At 37.1% G+C, this 25,719-nt stretch overlaps 1 protein-coding gene across 1 annotated transcript in view; it reads left to right on the top strand.

The window, feature by feature from the left end:
• The window catches only part of LOC137238487 (putative leucine-rich repeat-containing protein DDB_G0290503), a 187,784-nt gene that overhangs the window by 43,742 nt on the left and 118,323 nt on the right, over positions 1-25,719 (top strand). The gene's annotated exons all lie outside the window — the stretch shown is intronic.

The following is a 25,719-nucleotide window of genomic DNA, read 5'->3' as shown; positions in this document are numbered from 1 at the left end:
TCGATTCGATTTTTAATCGATTCTATCGATATTTTTTTAAGAAGTTAAGAATTGATGTTCTTTTTAGAATAGCTCGATTTTTTTAGCCTTCGAAGTTTTCATCACTTTCCGCCACAATAGGAACAATGGTAAAAGTCTAGTTGAGCGGTCGAGAGAGGTGTCAAACGACGCGTCTTGACATCAGTATTATTAATCCGAAGGCGGAAAATAAACTCGTTCAAAAGATATTAACGAAAAACCGAAAAATTACCATGGGTCCCTCCAAAACGGGGGTGGGATCCATAGTATTTTCGCGCAGAACACCTTTCTGCATTGGGGGCCTTCGGCCACGCTTATAAAAAATTACACTGGGTGGGTCCAACACTAGTTTGGAGACCAAGAATATATCCGCGCAAAACACTTATGTTCACATTTTTTTTTGTGGGTACCACAACATTACAACAACAAGATGAACATCGCCAACTTCAACTGCAAATATCTCCGGACAGAGATAAAATATTTCTTTTCCGCCTTCGGGGTGTCTTTTTACCCCTCTCTCGCTATTTTTGGTAACGTATTAGCAGTCGACCCCTCAAATGGACTTTTACCGGTATAATTTCATATTTATGGATAAAAACGTGCAGAAAATAAATTTTTTGTAATGTTTTATAAATTAAGCTTTATTGGCGCATATTCATAGACCAAATAAAATAGTGTTTAAATTTTCAAAGAGTTCCACTTTTTTAAAAACCCTGAACTATGACTATACGCCATTATGATTGTGTCTATGAGTAAAAGGAGAAATATGCTGAAATTTTATCATCACCAACAATTGGCGCTTAGCCGCCTAGGAGATTTTGGCATTACCTAAGTTGCGCAAGTCAGCCTACCTATCCCGACTTCAACATAACCGACACCAATTGCGAACACCAAGGGAGATCAAGACTTCTTGGTGGAGGTCTTCCGTTTCGTCTATTTCCAAATACGGGTGCCGATAGGAATACTTGCTGTGTCGAAACTTCTTCATGCATTCCCATAACAAGAGCTGTCGGCTTATTTGAAACCTTCTGCTAACGTTCGAATCACTAAACTGTTGAATAAATCACTCCATATTCAGTGGTGCAAACTGGTCTTCATTTAGATTACTTTGGGGGTAGTACTTCAAAATTATACTTCACAACCAATAGCATGCTTAAATCAAAACTGAATAGTTATTACTCAGCTTGTGCTGCTTTTATACTCTCTGTTTCCTCGTTCATCCATTTGTCCTACCCTGCAAAAATCGCGAGTACTCCATGCATGCATTTATGGAGTACTCGCTATGGACCAACCGAGTGCTCCAAAATTAACCACAATTCATACAAAAAATATGGTCCAATTAACATTGCGATGTACTAGGACTGGACCATATACTCCACCTCCGCATTACATCAGAGTAATCCATGGAGTACCCACAGTTCAATAAACATCGTGTAGTGATTACAATCGTTAAACACGAGCAATGATCGGCTTACAATATGTTGGTGTAGAAACATGAGTTGGTCCATTGCTGCATTACAGTGGAGTATAATGGTAAGTACTCCAGTGGACCACATAATCCAACAATGTTTGCAGGGTAGTTATCAGCTATATACATGTATATCTGTAGTCTGTAGTCCACGCCTCTCCCATGGCCATATGCGTGTGTATGTGTGAGTGACTACTTCGGCTGATGACTACTTATTAGGTGAGTGAGATATATCTTCGTCGCTTTCTACATAAGAGTGGCTGCTTTATTGTTGCTGTGCATTTATTTAGTAGCAGCTTAGTGATGCTAATATCCGTCACAGTATTTTGTGTCGTATTCATTTGTTATATTTTTGTTATATAATTCTGAAAAATGTTAGAAGAGTTACCGAGTGGGAACAAAAGAGACGTCACTCGTTACTCGCAGCCATTTGCTCGATGTTTTCTAAGAGGTAGTCGCAGGTTTTTTTTTTTTTGGCGAGATGTGCATAGAATGTCTTCTATACATTTTCGTGGGGTATTTGTGTTTATTTTTCAGACTGTATTTAATTAATTAATTAATTCTCTTTCCAAAAATCGCATTGCGCAAGGTGCCTACACCGCATGGATAAATGCGAGACAATTAAAAATTCCCTGCAAAAATCGCGAGTTCTCCATGCATGCATGTATGGAGTACTCGCTATGGACCAAGCGAGTGCTCCAAAATTAACCACAATTCATACAAAAAATATGGTCCGATTAACATTCCGATGTCCTAGGAGGATCATATACTCCAGCTCAGCATAACATCAGAGTAAACCATGGAGTAGCCACAGTCCAATAAACATCGTGTAGTGATTACAGTCGTTAAAAACGAGCAATGATCGGCTTACAACATGTTCGTGTAGAAACATGAGTTGGTCCATTGCTGCATTACATGGGACTACAATGGTAAGTACTCCAGTGGACTCCAGTGGATGCAACGATTTTTGCAGGGATGTCCCTCTTAGAAAGCATTCGGCATCAATTTTTTCATATCTAGCGAGTTACTCGCCACTTGTAGAAAACTGGTTGCTCTTATCATAATTTATCCTCTCTGATAAGAGACGTCAATCTGCTACTTTTCGGGCGAGATGTGCATAAAATGTCTTCTATACATTTTCCTATGATATTTGTGTTTATTTTTCAGACTGTATTTAATTAATTCTCTTTCCAAAACACAGTTCCATAGATTGTTTGATTTCCAGCGAGTTACTCGCCACTCTTAGCAAACTGGTGGCTCTTATCATAATTTATCTTCTTTGCTCATAACGCATAAGATTGAGCAGGGCCAGATTAACAAGTAGGCAGAATAGGCAGTTGCCTGGGACCCCCATTTTAGGGGGCTCCCGAAAAATGAAAGACTTCTAAATTTTTCTTACAAACATAAAATTGTAGAGAGTGGAAGACAAATATAATCAGAACTGAAAAATAATAATCAAATAAACAAAACTCAATTGACCGCATTCAAAAGGCGACGACCGACGAACTAGACAAGGTTCCTAAAAAGGACATAGAAGCCTTGAACTCTATTTTGACTGCTATGCGTTCAGTGAGTAAGTCATTGCAAAGTGAAAAAGCAGATTTGCAAACGTGTGCTTTTTTGTACGGATCGTTAGAAGCATTGTACAGGTTTACAAGTATGATATGTATGAGAGGGAAACAATTTCTTTCCCTTTCTAACACACGTCAGCATTGTTTACTATATAGTTTGGCAGCTTAATTCGAGGTTATGTTGCGAATAGAGTGGAAGGCACTCGCAGGCCGTGAAAATAGGCACTCGAATGGAGTGGAATGAAGAACAGTAGGAAGACCAGAGTTGCATTGGATCAATCATTGCATCAATATTAAAGATCAATTTAGAAAAAATAATTAAATACTTGAGTATAAGCAAACATTTTCTGTCACTTTCTGCAATTAAGGTGTCCTAGATGCTATATATTCCAAAATTATAACATTTTATGTCTGTTTAAAAATTTAACTTCAATTTCCCTAAGATTTCCGTAATATGGCCATTAGTGATGTTTGTGTGTGTGTGCAAATTTTGAGCGATCAGCTGTTAGTTGCGCTACTTGGTAAAGTTTACAATGCACGTCAGTTTGACACTTCGGTCAGTGTCAAACTAGCGTGGAACCCAGTGGAACCTGCGTGGAACATGAGTTTTGACACTGAATGAAGTGTCAAAATTACCGGGGTTGCTTCGTCGAAAGCGACACAGGGAAGCAAAAAAGGGATCGGAATATCAGATATGGGTTGCTGTGATGGTAATTTTTTTGAACGAATTTAGTAGGAAATTTTAAGTGCACCCATATGGTTCCTTCAGAAAATTATAAAAAAGTCTTCAATTGGGATATCTGAGGACGCGTAGTTATTCCAGTATTAAGAATACAAACACGGGATTTAAGTTTTTCTACCCGTTCAAAAGTTTTCCGCGAAAAACAGTTTGAAACCGAGGTCGACCGCAATAACCCGTCCAAAAAACCGGAAAGAAAAATGAAAAGACGCGTTTTGTCCTGTTATCAATAGTCCAAAGGAGGAAAAGTATTCGAATTATTGGAAGCGAGGCAAAAACGCGTCTATTAATACCTCCCCCGACGGTTTTGGTCGTGTTTCGGCAATCGTTATACCGGTAATAAAGTATCACAATTTGTTAATTAAAATTGTCCAAAACATATGGATTTTATCTATAAGACATTTTATTGTAAACAAGCAAGAACAAGAGAAATTCAGCCCAATTCTAAACGAAAATTCCGTGCGAGTTTTTTCCCTTCTCCCATTCCTGGTATTCTAAATAAGAATTCCTTGTGAGTTTTTTCACTTCTCCCTTTCCTCCTATTCTGAACAATGTTCGAAAAAGCGGAAACCGGTTATGGGAGAAAAGTAGGTATTCAGACCAATTATAAATATTCTCGCGGATTTTTTTATTCCCGCGGAAAAATTCCTCCAATTCTTTTCTCCTAGGGAGAAGAAAAATTGGGGAATAGGAATTTCGAATTTTCGAAGTCAGCTGTTTTGTCAATTGAAATTTCGTTGCGCATTTCTTATTTTGTTTAAAAAATTGAAAAGTTTAATTATTGTTGCGAATTTGTTTGAAATTAAGATATAAGGTATAAACAATGCACATTATTGCATTTCATGTGGTATTCACTGAAATGAGTAATGAATTGGTGCCACAGCAACATCAGAGGAGCATAATAAGAAGATGGCGGGATAACACAAATCCGCCGGAGTTGCCTGCTTTCATTCTGCAAAGCAATTTTCTGGCGGCCACGTTGAGTTGAATTCGTCCTTCGTCATATGCCAAAATCTATTTAAGCCTTATTTAAAAATCCTTGCGCAATTTCTGGATGGCTGCATCAAATATGTATACCAAGAGCTCTACCGTTGCTTATGATATACTTTTCGACTTAAAATAAAGAATATTGTGGTTGTAGTTGTTGTTGTATTAACAGTGAGAATATTGTGGTAGAATGTAAATACATATTTTAGCACAAATTTATACAAATAAGTGTTCTTTCTTAAAAGAACCGATTTCCTTTAACTATTTTGATGCATTCTCTTTAATTTAACCAAGTGAAAAAACTCCTATGAAATGGCAGAGAAATCTCCCTCTCCCTCACATTCATAATACCTACTTTGCTCCCATAACCGGTTTCCGCTTTTTCGAACATTGTTTAGAATAGGAGGAAAGGGAGAAGTGAAAAAACTCACAAGGAATTTTTATTTAGAATAGGAGGAATGGGAGAAGGGAAAAAACCCGCACGGAATTTTGGTTTAGAATTGGGCTGATTATGAATGTGAGGGAGAGGGAGATTTCTCTGCCATTTCATAGACGTTTTTTCACTAGTTAAATTAAAGAGAATGCATCAAAATCGTTAATGGAAATTGTTTATTTTAAGAAAGAACACTTATTTGTACAAATTTGTGCTAAAATATGTATTTACATTCTATCACAATATTCTCACTGTTAATACAACAACAACCACAATATTCTTTATTTAAGTCGAAAAATATATCATAAGCAACGGAAGAGCTCTTCGCATATTTGATGCAGCGATCCAGAAATTGCGCAATGATTTTTTAAGAAGGCTTAAATAGATTTTGGCATATGGCGAAACTCAACTTGACTTGGCTGCCAGAAAATTGCTTTGCAGAATGAATGCAGGCAAGTCCGGCGGATTTGTGTTATCCCGCCGGTCTTCTTCTTATGCTCCTCTGTTGATGATGCTGTGGCACCAGTTCATTACTCATTTCAGTGAATACCACATGAAAAGCAATAATGTGCATTGTTTATACCTTATTTCTTAATTTCAAACAAATTGGCAACAATAATTAAACTTTACAATATTTTAAACAAAATAAGAAATGCGCAACGAAATTTCAATTGACAAAACAGCTGACTTCGAAAATTCGAAATTCCTATTCCCCAATTATTCTTCTCCCTAGGAGAAAAGAATTGGAGGAATTTTTCCGCGGGAACAAAATTCCGCGAGAATATTTAGAATTGGTCTGATTGTTTTTCTTCGTACATGGTTGCTTTTTCCGTACTTCGTCAACTTAAAACAAATTTTATAAAATTATCAAAAAAATTTAAGAAAACATGGAAATTTTTGACACAAACTATATCTCTTGTAAGAATTTACTATAAATTATTTATTCCAATATTTCAACATTTTTTACGCAGTTTTCTTTGGCAGCTAATACGCTTTTTTTGCACCTATGAAGTACAACAGTGCCAAATCATGCCAAATAGCATCCACAAAAAAACGAACAAGAACAAGCATTTTCATCAGGTGAGCGTGGCTGTGTATGTGCGTTCTGCTACATATCCTACTTGTAGACCTGTACAATGGTTAGAAGAGTTTAGTTCATAGTACAGGTCTACAAGTAGGATATGTAGCAGCGCGCACATACACAGCCACGCTCACCTGATAAACTGCTTGTTCTTGTTCGTTTTTTGTGTGGATGCTATTTCGCACTGTTGTACTTCTTAGGTCCAAGAAAAGTGTAGTAGCTGCTAACGAAAACTGTGTAAAATTTTTATTGCAAAATTACAAAGAAATATCCTTATTTACTTTCAAATGAGCACTTAATTACATCTTTCTTTAAAATCCATTTGTTTTGGACAATTTTAATTAACAAATTGTGATACTTTAATACTGGGGGCGATTGCTACGACACGACCAAAACCGTCGAGGGGGTATTAATAGACGCGTTTTTGCCTCGCTTCCAATAATTCCAATACTTTTTCGCCTTTGAACTATAGATAACAGGACAAAACTCGTCTTTTTATTTCTCTTTCCACATTTTTGGACGGGTTATTGCAGTCGACCTCGGTTTCAAACTGTTTTTCGCGGAGAACTTTCGAACGGGTAGAAAAACTTAGCACTCGTGTTTCTATTCTTAATATTAATAATTTTATATAATTTTCTGTAGGACCCATATAGGTGCACTAGATTTTCATACTAAATTCGCTCAAAAAAATTTACCATCACAGCAACCCATATCTGATATTCCGCTCACTTTTTTGTTTCCCTGCGTCGCTTTCCACGACAGCAACCCCGGTAATTTTAACACTTCGTTCAGTGTCAAACGCATGTTCCACGCAGGTTCCACTGAGTTCCACAATAGTTTCACACTGACCGAAGTGTCAAACGGCAGTGTGTTAGAAAGAGAAAGGAATTGTTTCCCTCTCATGCATATCATACTTGTAAACCTGTACTATGGTTTAGTTTCATTCCGTGAACAGTTCAATGATTTCTAGGAAAAAACAAAACAATTATTACCTGGTGTAGGTTACATAGAAATCGTAAAACATACTCGTCGTAGAAAAAAAAAAACAATCTAATGACGGAAATGCTCCAGAAATAGAATTTTCGGCTCGCGATGTTTTGAGGGCAAAAGGTTACCTCGAAATCATCGACAATCTTCACAGTGAAAGTATATGGAAGGTTCGGAGAGATTTGCATTTCTCATCAACTTCTCTCTAAGTCATGGAGAATTTTTCTTTTCCGCCTTCGGATTATTAATACTGATATCAAGACGCGTCGTTTGACACCTCTCTCGATATTTTTGGTAGCGTATTAGCAGTCGACCCCTCACCTAGACTTTTACCGTTATTTTTTATTCTAAAGATTTGGAAAAATTTTTCATTGAAATTAAACAATTCCAAAGTTACGTGACCTCCAGATACACTGATGCACAAAAAACTCATAGTCATTTGTATAAGATTCTAATGGAAGATCAATTAGCCGATGTATTTCCTAACACGAATTTTTTTAAATTTAATGATCACAAATTATTCTGCCGAATGATCCTTCTCGCAATTAAAAGAATCAAAGCTGCTGAGCTACAACGCGACAAGAGCGACTCGAGATATTAGGTATACTTTGCATCGAGTCAGATTTATTGAACAAAATCGATATTGATTATATAATTGATGAATTTACAGAAAACAAATGTAGAAAACGACATGTTTAAAATGTAGATAGTAATTTTATTGATATTATTACATTGTCAATTGTTTTTGTTTTATCGGCCTATTGATAAAGTATTCAAGGTTCGAAACGAGCTCAAGGCCAGAACAATAATTTTTTGTAATAATTATTTTTTTTTTATTATTCTATAATTTAAAAATTTTATTTTGTTTTTTGGAATAGTAAGTAGAAAATTTTTCAGACAACCTGCTATAGCTGCGCAGATAGATCCATTTCGAAGGGTGCTAAGCCTTCATCATCAGTACGCTTTAGGCACGCTGCGCTAACCATTTTGGCTATACAGCGGTGGTTTATTTGACTGATAAATTGCTACTTCTATTCCCCTCTACCAACTATATTTGATCAGCGTTGCGCCATCTGTTGCAAGACACTGATAATGTTGGATTTGTTTATTGTCAATTACTTTGTTTGACATTTCCCAAGTACTCTTGGTTTTATTAACGATTGATTTTGGTTTATCGGCCCATTGATAAAGTATTCACGGTTCGAAACGAGCTCAAGGCCAGAACAATAATTTTTTATAATGATTGTTTTTTTTTTAATTTTTCTATAATGAAACATTTTTTATTTTGTTTTTTGGAATAGCAAGTAGACAATTTTTAAGACAACCTGCTGCGCAGATAGATCCATTTCGAAGGGTGCTAAGCCTTCATCATCAGTACGCTATAGGCACGCTGCGCTAACCATTTTGGCTATACAGCGGTGGTTTATTTGACTGATAAATTGCTACTTCTATTCCTCTCTACCAACTATATTTGATCAGCGTTGCGCCATCTGTTGCAAGACACTGATAATGTTGGATTTGTTTATTGTCAATTACTTTGTTTGACATTTCCCAAGTGCTCTTGGTTTTATATTAACAATTGTTTTTGTTTTATCGTCCTATTGATAAAGTATTCAACGTTCACGAGCTCAAGGCCAGAACAATATTTTTTTTGTAATGATTATTGTTTTTTTAATTTAGTTTTGTACTTACTATTCCAAAAAATAAAGTAAAAATTTTCAATTATAGAAAAATTAAAAAAGCAATAATCATTACAAAAAATTATTGTTCTGGCCTTGAGCTCGTTTCGAACCTTGAATTATTACATTGTGACAATAAAATTTTTATGAAAGATATGTTTGTATTTTTTAATCGAAAAAAGAAGGGAACGGACGTGAAAAAAGGGCCCCGTTGAGGGTTAGCCCGGCCCTGAGATTGAGTAAAACGCTTATATATGAAAAACTGCTTATATGACGGGGCTTTTAAGCTCACGAACTCACAAAAATGAATGTTTTAAACTTTAAATACAACTTTAAAAACTAATGCGTTCAAAATCCCGTTTCAAAAGTAGAAAAGTAATTACCACAAATTTTCAGAAAGATGTTCTTCAAACAAATTCGAACATTCTATAAAATTAATAAATAAATAAGGCACATCTTTAAAAATCTTGTAGACAAAGTGTTTTTCAGTACACGTTAACTTAACGCATTAATATGGAATTCTGACTTGTTATATTAATACAAACATTAAATATAATTTTTAAATATATTCGTTAGTATCGACAGTAATCTTGTACGTACATTCAATAAAATATTCCAAAATATACATATAACATATTCAAATCAATAAGTAGGTACATTCTACTTTGTATGCTCAGCCCGTACATCATTTTTATCTGCTTTAGATTCTGTGTCAGTGGGTTCTTCCACAAAATAATCCTGCTCAAAGATTTCTACTTGACATTTCGACTCGGCCATAAATTTATCATGCGAAGTTTTATGATGCGCATACTTATCAGAATCCCCTACAAGCTCCTGCTCCGCTTCATAGCTTCCATCTTCAATTCGTTCCCGTTTTCGTGGACTAACGGCCTCAACATCCTCTTCAGTGGTTAAATCACAATCCTTCTCCTTAATATAAGTTGGTATATGGTAAGCAATCTTCGTATCAACGTCGTTGTTAGAGAACTGCATTTGATGTTCGAAATCGCTAAGATAATAGACCATACCATACATATCCACCACATATGTGGCCGTATTACAGGCAGCCGTCCATTGTGGTACATATTCGTGAAGATAGGCGCACGAATAAGTTGTAACATCAGGCATCGTCTGTGGTGTACAATAACAACCAGGTCGATAATATTCTATCCCTAACTCTTCAATACTGGGACAGGGTATAACCGAGTGCAAAATCGTCATAGATCTTCGATTGAAGTTTCGTTTTCTTGACATTTCACCCGACTTACAAATTTAGGCTTCCAATTGTTCGGGCGATTCTATGGGCTCCAATTGATTGGCAAAGTTGATGCAAATGCGTAAATAAAAAATGTGCACTTGAAATTGGCGCATCAAATAGAAATTTAAATAGATTTCCAATATCATCAAGTAGAACAATAATTATTTGTTCATTTATATTATATATAGGTATATAAATAAATATATATTTATAAATAAAATAATATCCGAATGCAGTCGAGAATTGACAATAATGGAAAATTTTGAACCTTATTTGCCATAAATTTCGATTTTTCAAAATATTCCTCAAAGCTACTCTACTCTCCAAGAAAAAAAAAACTTTATGACGGTTAAATTTTTTTCATATCTCTCACGGCGAATTCAGTACAAGGTGGTGTTATCAGAATGCAAGGCGAATCTATACAAGGTGATGGTGAACCGAATTCAACTAATTCGCAGTCAAGGCGAATCTATACTAGGTGGTGGCAAAGCGAATTAAACTAATTCGCCGTGCGGAAGAATGTCAAGTCAAAAGAAAATTTTCATTGATTTCGATTAACTGACATGTTGTAGTACAAGGCGTTGTATGGAAAATTATCAAGAAGAAGCAATCAGCTGATGGGATAACACCACCTGTAATGAATTCGCCTTGTTCGCAGTGCAGAAGAAATTTTTTATTGATTTCGATTAACTGACATATTGTTGTACATTACAAGGCAAGGCGAATTCAGTAGAGGTGGTGTTATCCCAACAGCTGATTGCTTCTTCTTGATAATTTTCCATACAAAGCCTTGTACAACAAAATGTCAGTTAATCGAAATCAATGAAAATTTTCTTTTGACTTGACATTCTTCTGAACGGCGAGTTGGTTGAATTCGCTTTGCCACCACCTGGTATGGATTCGCCTTGGTACAAGGCTTTGTATGGAAAATAAACAAGAAGGAGCAATCAGCTGTTGGTACAACACCTGGTAGTGAATTCGCCTTGTCAGAGACGACGTAAAAGTAAAGAAAACCGCCAACAGAACGAATAGTGGCAATCAGTATACCATCAAATCACGGGTAGGTAATTCACCATTGGCGAAATGTGGCATCCAATTCGTCAACTCCAACGCCAGAAAAATTGTATTTTAATATAATAATCACAATTTGACTAATTATTAACGTTTTCAATAGCTTGTGTGTGAAATTTTAACGAAAACAATAGCTTTACCTCTGCGTTATCCCATCATCTGATTGCTTCTTCGTCATATTTTCCAGGCAACGCCTTGGTCATTGCAAACCTTATACGGCAGTTATGCGGCAGTTACCCACCGACGTGTGCCGTACGTAAGGACGTTTGTCGTACGAAGCACGTTTGACCGAACTTTCAAGCCCGTAGGAATCAATGTATGCGTCTGTGTACATGTACATAACATATTTGTGTGTGTATTGTTTACAGATAAGCACTGTTGCCATTGACCATTTTGCATGTATGCTTATGGAAACATCAACTTTTTCCAATTTAATTTTTGATATTGTAAAAGGCCGGAATACATATTAAATAAGTATAAATAGATTAAATATTTATAATCAGCACTTTTACATAATTATTTCCACAATTTTTCAAACTTTAATTAGGCGTTTTTGCATAAAATTGGAAACGGTCAAAAATTAGCGCACAAAAGTTTACTAGGTAACTCTGTCTAGTGAGAGAGCGATCAGCTGACACGTTCTTACGGAAAAAATCAAAATTGTTTTGATTTCTACGTTCCGGGCTACGTACGTACGGGCGTTGCACGTCGGTGAGTTTTCGTTTACATTGCACACTCATAAGATAGGTCGTGTCAGCTGACACGTTTTTTCTACGTACGTTCGTGGGTAACTGCCGCATTACTCACGAACGTACGTACCAAAAACGTGTCAACTGACACGACCTCTCTTATGAGTGTGCAATATAAACGAAAATTCACCGACGTGCAACGGCCGTACGTACGTAGCCCGGAACGTAGAAATCAAAACAATTTTGATTTTTTCCGTAAAACGTGTCAGCTGATCGCTCTCTCACTAGACGGAGTTGTCTAGTAAACTTTTGTTGGCTAATTTTTGACCGTTTGCAGTTTTATGCAAAAACACCTTATTAAAGTTTGAAAAATTGTGAAAATAATTCGAAATAATAATGTAAAAGTACAGATTATAAATATTTAATCTATTTATATTTATTTAATATTAATTCCAGCCTTTTACAACATCAAAAAATAAATTGGAAAAAGTTGATGTTTCCATAAGCATGCATGCAAAATGGTCAATGGCAACAGTGCTTATCTGTAAACAACACACACACAAATTTGTTATGTACATGTACACAGACGCACACATTGATTCCTACGGGCTTGAGAGTTCGGTCAAACGTGTTTCGTACGACAAACGTCCGTACGTACGGCACACGTCGGTGGGTAAATTCCGCTTTAAACAAAGGCCTTGGTACAACATTTTGATTTGACCATAGCGCAACGATACCAGGTGGCAGCATGGAACAGCTGATTATAAACTTTTTTTATTTGATTTGATACATCGAATTTACAAAAACAAAGTACATGGAATTTTTATTTATGTTTGTAGGTATGTCACCATGCTGCCACCTTGCATCATTCCGCTATGGATTTGACACTTGAACTTCCAGCACAGTGTGGTCCATGATAAAAACACTTAAACCACGTTTACACATGTACAAATCTACAACGGTGGCCACCGTGGTGTGGTGGTAGCGGGTTCCGCCAACCACACCGAAGATCCTGAGCTCAGGCTCCGGGAAAAGCAATATCAAAATTTTAGAAACAATATTTTTCAATTAGAAGAATGTTTTCTAAGCGTTGTCGCCCCTTGGCAATGATTTGGCAAGCACTCCGAGTGTATTCCTGTCATGAAAGCTTATCAGTGAAAAGTCATCTGCCTTGCAGATCCCGTTCGGAGTCGGAAAAATTTAAATAAGCACGATGCAAATTGGAAGAGAAGCTCGGCCTAAAATTAATTCGAAGGTTACCGCGCCTTATATTTATTTAATCTACAATAAATTCTCAAAAAATATTCTATGTTCCATTACTAGGGACGATATTATCGATCAAATTTCACGTTTTTCTTTTATTTCTTGTAGAATTGGAAGCACAAAATTAAAGAGAAACGTGAAAATTTAACAGAAAATAATCTAGCTCGCAGGGATGGAACATATGTAAACGAATAGAATATCTATTGACGATTTATTGTAGATTAAGGTATGTGTAAACGTGGTCTATGGACGTTCAAGGTGGCGGCGTTAATGCTTCCATTTTGTCACTCATAATCTTGGTTTGTAGTCTTACAAGATCGGGTATTTCCCACATCTCTTTCTCCAAGACACCAGTGGATTTCTCGGCATTTCTCTCAGCATCGGCATTTATCCCAAACTTCAATCAGCTGACAGTCGAAGGTCATTGCCAAAAATTACCTTTGCACGGGTTTGGCCCGTTGTCTTATGCACTGCCGATCGCTAAGCTATCAAGAAAAATGATATGTGTGTATCCCAATCTATATGGAACTTGTCCACTACTTTCCTTAAGTGCTCCTCTAATATTCTATTAAATCGTTCCGCCATACCATCGGACTGAGGATGCAATGCAGTTGTACGTGTTTTTCGAATGCACAATGTCGTACACATTTCTTGGAACACAGCTGATTCAAAATTTCTACCTGTGTCAGTATGTAGCTCCATTGGTACACAGTACCTTGCAACCCAATTGTTTGTAAACACTTCCGATACTGTTTCCGGTTCCTGATTTGGAATTGCGTATACCTCGGGCCATTTGCTGAAACAATCCATAGCCACCAGTACGTATTTGTTTCCGGTTGCTAGTAGGAAATGGACCTGCGACATCCATGGCGATCCTTTCAAATGGTGGGTCTGAAACATACTGCTTCATCTGCCCATGACTTCGTGTTTTGCGCCCTTTCGCTCTCTGCAAACCTCGCCATTGTAAAGGTCTACAAGTAGGATATGTAGTAACACGCACATACACAGCTATGCTCACCTGATAAAATGCTTGTTCTTGTTCGTTTTTTTTTTTTTTTTTGTGGATGCTATTTGGCACTGCGTAAAATTTTTATTGTTAAATTACAAAGAAATATTCTTATTTACTTTCAAACGAGCACTTAATTACATTTCTCTTTAAAATCCATATGTTTTTGACAATTTTAATCAACAAATTGTGATACTTTATTACCGGGGACGATTGCTAAAACGCGACCAAAACCGTCGGGGGAGGTATTAGTAGACGCGTTTTTGCCTCGCTTCCAATAATTCGTATACTTTTTCGCCTTTGGACTATTGATAACAGGACAAAACGCGGCTTTTCATTTCTCTTTCCACATTTTTGGACGGCTTATTGCAGTCGACCTCGGTTTCAAACTGTTTTTCGCGGAGAACTTTTCAACGGGTAGAAAACCTTAGCACCCGTGTTTGTATTCTTAATACTGGAATAACTACGCGTCCTCAGATACCCCAATTCAAGACTTTTGTATAATTTTTTGTAGGACTCATATAGGTGCACTACATGTTCATAATAAATTCGTTCAAAAAAATTTACCATCGCAGCAACCCTTATCTGATATTCCGGTCCTTTTTTTGTTTCCCTGCATCACTTTCCCCGACAGCAATCTCCGTAATTTTGACACTTCGTTCAGTGTCAAACGCATGTTCCACTGAGTTGCACAATAGTTTGACACTGACCGAAGTGTCAAACGGCATTGTGTAAGAGAGAGAAAGGAATTGTTTCCTTCTCATACATATCATACTTGTAAACCTGTACTATGAACCTGGCAGTTAACAATCCACTCAGTGACCGACTGCCGGCAACCAACCCAATAGAATCCCTGCTAAATTTTCTCGAGCGTCTTCGTGAGCCCCAGAATACCTCCACTTGGACCATTATGTAGCTCGTTGAGAACGCCAGGAATCCTTTTCCTGGGAACAACTATCAGTTTCCTCTTACTTTGACCATCCTCACCCTCCCATACTCGATGCAAGCAACCGGATATGAATTGTAAACTGTTCCACTGTTTCCAATATGACTTCGCAATAGGACTCTCCGCTGACGTCTCCTCTCTATTAGGTCTTTCGTTTCGTTCGAGCCCTTGCATAACATGTGACAGATCTCTATCTTCTAGCTGACACTTTTTTAGTTGTTCCTTGTCCCATTCATGCGCAGACGTTATAGTCATTAGCCGGAGTGTTTGCACTCCAAACTACATGGTCTTCGTGACATTGCATCAACATTTCCATTTCCTTTTCGATGCTTCTGGATTACTGAACTACAGGAGCCATTTCTACGCTGCGTGATCTGTCCTGACGCGGAATCGCTGCCCGTAGAGGTATTTGTGAAAATGTTTAATGCACTCTCCCAATGCCAACATCTCTCTCCGTGTAACGCAATAGTTCCTCTCTGGTTTTCCAATTGATCGGCTGTAATATGAAACTACCTTATCCTGTCCATCGACTAGTTGTGATAAAACGCCTACTATAGCATATCCACTCGCATCTGTATCTAGAATAAATGTTGCTCCTGGAATCGGATATGCCAACATTGGGGCAGTGCACAAACGCTCTTTCAATATTTGGAAACCCACTTCTTGATCCTTCTTCCATTCAAAAGCTTTATTTTTTCTTGTAAGCCCGTGGAGGTTATGGGCTACGCTGGCAAAGTTTGGTACAAATCGGCGGTAATATGTGTACAGCCCATGGAAACTTCTTTATTCATGCAGGTTCTGTGGTCTTGGCCAATCTTTTACAGCTTCTATATTTTCATTCGCAGTGCAGATGCCCTCTGTCGTTACCTTATTACCCAAGTAACTAACTTGCTTCTTGAACAGAGAACACCTTTTGGGACTAAACCCGCACCCACCATCTATTCTTTAGAAAACCTCCTCCAAGTTCTTCAAATGTTCGTTAAAGTTCTTTCCTAATACGATGATGTCGTCTAGGTACACTAAGCATGTTTTCCAATGTACCTAGTCCTTTCAGTACCTGATCCATGAGTCTCTCAAAAGTAGCTGGTGCATTACAAAGTCCAAAAGGCATCACTGTAACTTGCCAAAGACCATCTTCGACGCTGAAGGCTGTTTTCTCTTTGTCTTCTTCCTTCACTTTCACCTCCACTTGCCAGTAGCCACTTTTCAAGTCCAGTGTCGAAAACCATTTCGAACCAGAAAGCGAGTCCAGAGTATCGTCAATTCTTGACAATTGGTAACTATCCTTTTTCGTGACGTCGTTCAACTTTCGGTAGTCCACGCAAAACCAAATTTTTCCATCCTCCTTCTTTACAAGTAGTACCGGTGAGCTCCATGGACTAGCTGATGGTTCGATGGCGCCGCTGTCGCTCATTTCTTGTATGATTTGACTCACAACTTCCCGCTTCGCCAGTGGAACACTACGTGAAGCTTGACGGATCGGCCTCGCATCTCCAGTGTCAATTTGATATTTCACAATGTTGGTGCGGCCTGGTTTGGAACCATCCTGGTCAAATATGTTTGCGTACTTTAGAAACAGTTGTTTTGCCTTACTCCGATAATCTTCCTCTAGTCGGTCCGTCCATGCCATGATTTCATTTGAAAGATCAATCTTGCTAGTTGAAACGTTTTCCTGGAGCTGTTCACAATTGATTACTACTTCAGCCTCTTGGCATCTCCCAAATATAGTTCCTCTGGTCAATTTGAGTGGTGACTTGAACTCATTGAGTACTCTTACCGGGATACGTCCGTCTTGTTTTTTCATAGCCAGGGTTTTTCTTACAAGTACATTCGGTGTTGATTTGTTTGCTGCCTCGACAACCCACAATTTGTTTGTCCCACAATCTCCATCAACCTTGACCCAGATTACTGCTTCCGATTTCAGTGGTATTTGCTGATTCTCCTCCACCAGCACTCGTTTCTGCTGCAGCCTTTCTCGTGGCCGAAATTAAGTGGCACATCCATGTTCTTATATCGCATCATCTTGCTTTGCATGTCGATCTTGATGCCTTGGTCGATTAAGAAGTCCACTCCAATTATGATTTCAACAACAACCTCTGCCACTATAAAATTGTGTAGTATCGTGCCGTTCCCAATTGTGACTTCACATGCTACTTCTCCAATTACCTGGGTGTCCTGTCCAGTGGCTGATCGTAATCTTGTGCCATGCAATGGTCTTATAATTTTGTTGACTATATCCGATCGAATAATGGAATGAGATGCGCCCGTATCTACAGTCAGTAAACGTTCCTTTCCATCCACATGTCCTCCGACAGTAAGATTGCTCGACCTTATTCCAATCTGCGAGATAGAGATTATGGGGTATTCATTTGCGGGAGCCAGCTGTCGCTCCTTGTGGCTGACTCGCTTCAGCTCTGCGTTTACGGCCACCCACATTGTTGGAGCTGTTAGGGTTGGTACTGCAATAACGTGCAATGTGCCCTGGCTTACCACACTTAAAGCATTTGACACTTTTATTGCTTCCAAAATTGTGTTTATCCAGTCTGACCTTTACACTTCCACGCGATGAGCTTCGTATGCGGGCTTACTCAAAAGTGACGCTGTTTCCTGAGTCAGTGCATAGGTAACCGTTTCAACAAATATTGGTTTTGAATCCGCATATGTGGCTCGTTTCGTTTCGACATCCCTTATTCCATTTATAAAGCTCTGAATTTTAACCCTCTCGGTGTATTCCACAGGTGCGTCTACATTTGCGAGATGAGCCAATTTTTCAACATCCGAAGCAAACTCCTGCGAAGTCCCATTAGCTTTTTGGTAGCGGTTTTGCAACTATATTTGATATATCTGCTTCCTGTGTTCGCTTCCGTATCGCCTCTAGAGCGCTCATCAGTGTTTGGTAGTTGTTCCATTCTCCCTCGGGAATATTCTGTAGGATTTCAACAGCAGATCCTTTCAATGCCACGAATAGTGCAGCAACTTTATCTTCAGCATTCCAGATGTTCACTGTTGCGGTCTTCTGAACTTAAGCTTAAACACCTGGAAGGGAGCATAACCATCAAAGGATGGTGTTTTTACCTTTGGATTACTCGGTGAAACTGCTTAGCGATTTAGTTCCAACTCCTGTATACGACCTCTCAATGTTTCAATCTCGGAATCGATTTTGTCCTCGAGTTGTAAAATTCGAGGAAATACGTCCTTCTAGCTCTTCCAGTTGCACAGACATCTGCGATGATATCTGGGCTGAAATTTGCGCCGACATTTCGGATATTCGTGCATTTTGTGCTTCAATCTTCGATGTAATCTGTGTCGACATTTCTGAAATACGCGTTTCTTGTGCTTCAATCTTCGATGTTATACGTGTCTCCTGCGAATTCTGTTGGGATGCCATATATGTCTTCTATTCTTCCAGTTGAGTTTCCATCTTGGATCTTACTGTCGATGTTTGTGCACATATTGCAGGCAATATCAAGTCTGTGCTGGTAACTGTCTGCGATGTTTCGTTTTTCTCTTCCAATGTCAATGTCTCGTCCCTATCAGGATGAAAGACATACTCGTCCACATTAATTCCTTCCGCCTCCATAACCTCTCGTAGTCGTGCTTGAAGTTTGATTTTGTTACCGGTTGTAGTTCCCCAACTCCTACTTCAGTTGCTGGATCTTCAATTCACTTAACTTTGCCATGTCCAATTTCTATTCGAAATCTTCGGATTTATTCAACAATTCCTCTTCTGACACCAATTGTAACGAATATGGGGAAATTCCGCTTACTTGAAACCTTCTGCTAACGTTCGAATCGCTAAACTGTTGTATAAATCACTCCAATTTTGCAAACTGGATTTATTTACATTACTTTGGGTGTAGTACTTCACAATTATACTTCACAACCAATCGCGTGTGTAAATCAAAATTATTCCTGATTTAAGAGCCAATTAATGGTCACTTATAACCATAAAACCATAACCAGATAAAACAGTTTATCGAACCTACCTTATGGAAGTCAATGTAATCGATTAATGGTGCCATATCATAACGCTAACATCATAACCATACCATAACCAACCAATTGGTTTTTGGTTTCTCGCCATATCCATAACCTAAAAATATTTGAGTTGGTGAATTTAATAACTTTTTGTAGATTTTATTCATTGTTTTGGATACGTTATGACTAAGAGACTTATTTTTTGTGGAATATGTTTGTAATTTTTGCGTTTTCTTCATTTTTATTAAATTTTCACTATTTTTAGGTTAAGGCACCATTAATCGATCACATTGGAGATGGTTATGGATATGGGTATGGTTACGACTATGGCGTTAGGGTTAAGGAAGTTTAATTGGCCCTTTATATTTATCCCATTTTGTATGACGCCATTGACCAATTACATTGATTTCCATAACGTTGGTTGGATCAGCTACTTTATATGGATATGTCAACTTTGCCAGAGCTATAAAACGTAACACGGCCATTGTATAGGTTCACAAGTAATACTATGTATCCACGGCACCAAAACAAGTTGATTTCGGAAGATTCTTAATTTCAGCCGAAATTAGCTAATTTCGTTATGTGAAAACTGTCAAACGAAATTAGAAATTCTTCTTAACTTCATCGGCTGGAATGAATGGCTGAATGGCTGGAACAATGCATGTCGCGTAGCAAATAATTCGGATGTGGGATGAACATGAATTGCCAGAAGATTGAAACTATGTTCAAGTTCGTATATTCAAGCTTATTCTAGATTATTCAAGTTTATTTCTGTGTAAAAAAAGGTTATGTAACATTCAAGTTGACAATAAATTAGACACATTACTTACCCCAGTATCTTTCTCCGTCCGTTCGCTACGCGTGGTAATTTTCCAATGACGGAATTTTGTAGATCAATTTATACCGCTCAACGTAACGGAATATGCGAATGACGGAACAAAGAAGAAAGAAATGGGGTGAGCAAAGGACAACTAAACAGAGATGCATTTGTGGTGAAGTATGCATTTGGTAACTTAAGGTTGCCATCTAGTTTACATTTCAAATAATTCAATCTATTACAATGCACAAGAGACAAGTCCATTCCAACCATTTTGAAATTGGCAACAATTCTCAGATTTTGCGCTACGGATTGTCCCAACTGAACATCGGGAACGAGAATGCACTCGGAATTTTTTTTCCACCTGATTGTTTGTGCACGTTCCTTTTGTTATAAACAGATTTTGTCGCATTTTTGAAACCAGTCTTCCAAGCAGTTGTTTTGTATTCACTACCTTGGACCTATATGTAGGGTTCTTAAATTATATTGACTCAATTATTTTTATTTAACTTTGTTATTATGTTACTTTGAACTTTGTAATTTTAATATGTTTTACAATATTTTAATTTTCGTTTTTGGCGATCTTTTTTCTAGCTGGCTTGAGGTCTGAGTTGAAATAAAAACACAAGGGTTTTTTATATATTACCAATATATTTCGATTACACACGGTAATACAAACGTGTAAAAAATTGTTCACCCTGAAGACGATCACCGTGTGTAATCGAAATATATTCTTAATATTTTTTTATTTCAACTCAGACCTCAAGCCAGCTAGAAAAAAGTGATTATTTTAATTTTCAATATTGATTTTTCTATTTTAAAAAAATTTCATTTTATTCAATTTTTAATCATGAAAATATAACATTTTCTTTTAAATAATTTTTGTGCGGACACTATATACGATTAATACAAATAGTTTGAAATTACCATTAGGTAGCAAAAAAGTAGAAGATAAACACAAAAAACTTACGTTTCAAACAATTTTCTTCTAATTCGATACAGCGTCGACAACAAATTTCTATTCGCCTCACAATTAGATACACAACGAAAATTTCGACAGAAATTAGCTGTCATAATACGAATTTGAAATTCGATTTTCGATGTTCGGTAGCCAACGAAGATCGAAGACCGAAAGATGCTAATAATAAGGACCCTTAAGTTTATCTTGAACGTTTTAATTCGGCTGTGGGAAAAAAGCGAAAATAAATGTCATTTGAAATTATTTGAGTATTATTTGAAAATAATACTACCGAGATCAACTTAATTTTAATACCGTGTAGACATAGTGTAAGATATAAATCAGGTTATCCATTCTATTTGTAATTTTGACGTATATGCAGAAGTTATCACACTTGTTTTTTCTAAAATGCTTCCCTTTTCCTGGAAGTACTCAGGGGGTCAAATGAAACTTTTTTCATTTCAAATGAAACTTTTTTCAAGTCAAATGAAACCATACTACTAAGGTAATTGTCAATATATTTATATGGTACTTTATAACGCTATTTATCAAATTTTTCTTTAAGACTACACCTATTTGTAATTAGCCACATTGAAAACAACATTTTTGCCCAAGTTTTCTTTGTGAATCTAAGCTGCAGTTAAGGTCTGCTCAGTTTAACCTTGCCGTGTTATCATTTAAATTTTTTAATAGATAAAGAAGCAGGGTTATATGCTAAGCAACTTATATACTACAGTTTAACCACCCACTGAAAATAAGCACCTATATTTTTACTTGTACCTACTCCTCTAATATATATATAAAGCATATTCTTCTTCTACGTATACTTCGTTAATAACGTAGGAATAAAACAACGTAGAGAAACAGTGTTGCCAGGTTAGCCCTGGCTAGATTTAGCCTTTTTTTTGCCTTTAGGATCGAAATTTTGGGTTTAGCTTCGTGACTTTATTCTAGGCTTTTTTACTCCGAATGTATTTTTAAAAATTTCTAAAATAAAATAGTTTCAATAGTTCCTGTGAACACCTAATACCTAATAATATGAATTCTCTACAAAAGATTAATTCTTCTTCTGCTGAAAATTCGTTGAAAATTTCAAAGTCAGATGTATTTTCTTACTTTGAAAAAGAGAAATATAGTTATTCTTCAAGTCCAATAGTATTAATAGAGCTGCAGTGGCGAAAACTTATAACTATACAATGGAAAAATGTATACTCTACCATGGAATTTTGGTCGGAAGTCCGAGAACATAAAAATGCATTAAACGAACCTCCTTTTTTAGAACTTGTCGAATTCATATTTAGTTTTGTAGTATTACCACTCAGTAACGCGGAGGTTGAAAGGATTTTTAGTGGCATGAAAATTCTGAAAACTATATTAAGGAACAAACAAAAAATTAATATGCTTAATGCGCTGCTTAATATTAGATTCTCGTTAAAACGCTTATCTAAATGTTGCAATGACTTTGAAATTACCGATGATCTCATATCTATGGTAAATAGCCAAACTTTATATCCAGACTTAAGCTCTTCTGATTCTTCAGACGGGGAATATTTTATATAAATAATGAGTTTGTAATATTTTTTTATGCATATACACTAGGCCGGATCGATTTGTGGGGAGGCAAAAAAATCGCCCATTGCTCTGTGAAAATCATATTTTAGGGATCAAAATAAGAAACTTTGCCGAAGGAACCATACCTCTAAAACGAATTATGATGCCCCCCCCCCCCTTGGGTCGTAGGGGAAAATTTTGAAAAATCCCACTTTGAAATGCCTAAGTTTTTTTCTTTTTGGAGTTTATTTTTCTCTTTAGAAATTTATTTAGTCAGAACATATGTAAATGAAAAAATGAATTTAACTTAGTAATAGAAAAGAAATTAAAAAAATGATTAGAAATTAGCGTTTTTACAACCACCTTTTAAAACCAAGGCATCACTGTGATGCATTTGCATGCCTTAAACATAGTTGTGTGGGTTTTTTATTCAACCGTTTTAAAAAATGAAGGTATCACTGTGGCACAATTGCAGATCGTAAAATTGCTTGTGTTGTTTTTTTCTAAGCCACCACAAGACACAGCAGGTAGAATTGAAATTGCCCCTACCCAAAAGTTCGACCCAAAGGGGGGGGAACATCAGAATTCGTTTTAGAGGTAAGGTTGCTTCGGCAAAGTTTCTTACTTTGATCCCTAGAATACGATTTTCACAGAGCAATGAGCGATTTTTAAATCGACCCGCCTCAATATACACATATGCAATCATTTAAAGTAATTCCATGTGCTAGTCAAGGAAAATTTGCCTTATATGTTTTGAAACAGGAAGTTATGCTTAAGTTATGTTTATAAGTTTTTATTTACAAATGTGTAAACTAGATCAAGAATCCGAAAGCGGGAGTTAACTTTTTTTACCCGTTCAAAAGATATTAACGAAAACCCGAGAAAAGACCCGCGGGTACTTCCGAAACCGGGGATGGGATCCATAGTATTTTTGCGCAGAACGCCTTTCTGCGTTGGCAGCCTTCGGCCGCGCTTATAAAAAAAACCCTGGGCTACGCCATTCCAAGTCCGGGTGATGCCCAATTTTTTTTGTGGGTACCACACAACAACAACCACATGAAAATCTCCATCTTCAGCTGCAAATATCTCCGGACAGAGATACAATTTTTCTTGTCCGCCTTCGGATTATTGTTCTCGAGATTAATACGCGTCTTTTGATACCTCACTCGAAAATCTTGGCCTAACTATAGGGTGGGGCCCCTAAACTGCACTACTACCCGATTTTTCGATAATAGCTATTTTTTCCAATTTTCGAGAAAATTATTCCTTTTTGTATCCAATAAACTTTTTTACTCAGTCGGAAAGTAATGCGCCAGTTACTCACGGACGTACTTAGCAAAAACGTGTCAGCTGACACGACCTATCTTATGAGTGTGCAATGTAAACGAAAACTCACCGACGTGCAACGCCCGTACGTACGTAGCCCGGAACGTAGAAATCAAAACAATTTTGATTTTTTACGTAAGAACGTCTCAGCTGATTGCTCTCTCACTAGACAGAGTTGCCTAGTAAACTTTTGTGCGCTAATTTTTGACCGTTACCAGTTTTATGCAAAAACACCTAATTAAAGTTTGAAAAATTGTGAAAATTATTCGAAATAATTATGTTAAAGTGCAGATAATATATATGTAATCTATTTATATTTATTTAATATTAATCCCAGCCTTGTACAACATCAAAAATTAAATTGGAAAAAGTTGATGTTTCCATACGCATGCATGCAAACTGGTAAATGGCAATAGTGCTTTGCTGTAAACAATACACACACAAATATGTTATGTACAGGTACACAGACGCACACATTGATTCCTACGTGCTTGAGGGTTCGGTCAAACGTGTTGCGTACGACAAACGTCCGTACGTAGTCGGTGGGTAAATGGCGCTTAAAGCACACAGATGAGTAGTGATGGACGATATTTCACTATCGATGATTGCATCGCCGCTATCACTATTAAGCGGCAATTACCCACCGACGTGTGCCGTACGTACGGACGTTTGTAGTACGAAACACGTTTGACCGAACCCTCAAGCATTGTGAATGATAACTAAGTGTGATATCTTCTGCATAGACGTCAAAATTCCAAAATGATTGGATCACCTTATTTGTAATTGACTATCGCTATCTCATTCTGCATCTCTTTCTATCACCCGCTGAAGATATGCGCCGCCATATTGAATACCCTGTCAAAACGCTAAAAAGTAGCCATATTGAACATCCTGTCAGGCAGTTGACAGATAAGATATCAGGCATAGTTATCATTCACAATGCCCTCAAGCCCGTAGCAATCAATATGTGCGTCTGTGAAACATCAACTTTTTTCAATTTAATTTTTGATGTTGTAAAAGGCTGGAATTAATATTAAATAAATATAAATAGATTACATATTTATAATCTGCACTTTAACGTAATTATTTCGAATTATTTTTACAATTTTTCAAACTTTAATTAAGTGTTTTTGCATAAAACTGCAATCGGACAAAAATTAGCGCATAAATGTTTACTAGGCAACTCTGTCTAGTGAGAGAGCGATCAGCTGACACGTTCTGACGGAAAAAATCAAAATTGTTTTGATTTCTACGTTCCGGGCTACGCACGTACGGCCGTTGCACGTCGGTGAGTTTTCGTTTACATGGCACACTCATAAGATAGGGCGTGTCAGCTGACACGGTTTTGGTACGTACGTTCGTGAGTAACTGCCGCATTAGTATTAGAATTCCATGCTGAAGGAAAATCGCCAATCGCTATTGGCGATATTTTGCCAGAGGTGATTGTCATTCAAAACAATCGAATGAGGGAAAATCGCCATTCACTGATATATTTGGATTGCAATAGCTATAGCTATTAAAGCCTTCCGCGATTTACAACCAGATTGACTGAATTTTGTGTGTGTTAGTGCAGTCGGGTGGCTTCGAGACACACGTATTTGTTGTCGGCTACACGTTGATGAAAATCAAAAATTTTTGATTGTTTCGTTTGACGCTAGCTTATTTGATAGTCGCGGGGTGTGATTGACAAAACGCAGTGTTGTATTTAGTTTGTGTCGACATTCAAAATGAACAAGTGCGCGGAAGAACAGCAATTCATATTAAAATTTGTTGAAAATTATCAATGTTTAGCAGCTTTATGGAATGTAAAGCTTTTATTATTATTTAATAACATTTTTATTAATTTTTTTATTATTTAATAAAACTGCTGTAGTTGCAAGTAAAAAAAAGTCA

Source organism: Eurosta solidaginis, chromosome 1 (genome assembly GCF_040869045.1).
Source record: "Eurosta solidaginis isolate ZX-2024a chromosome 1, ASM4086904v1, whole genome shotgun sequence".
NCBI lineage: Eukaryota > Metazoa > Arthropoda > Insecta > Diptera > Tephritidae > Eurosta > Eurosta solidaginis.
This window is presented reverse-complemented; position numbering and strand designations above follow the sequence as displayed.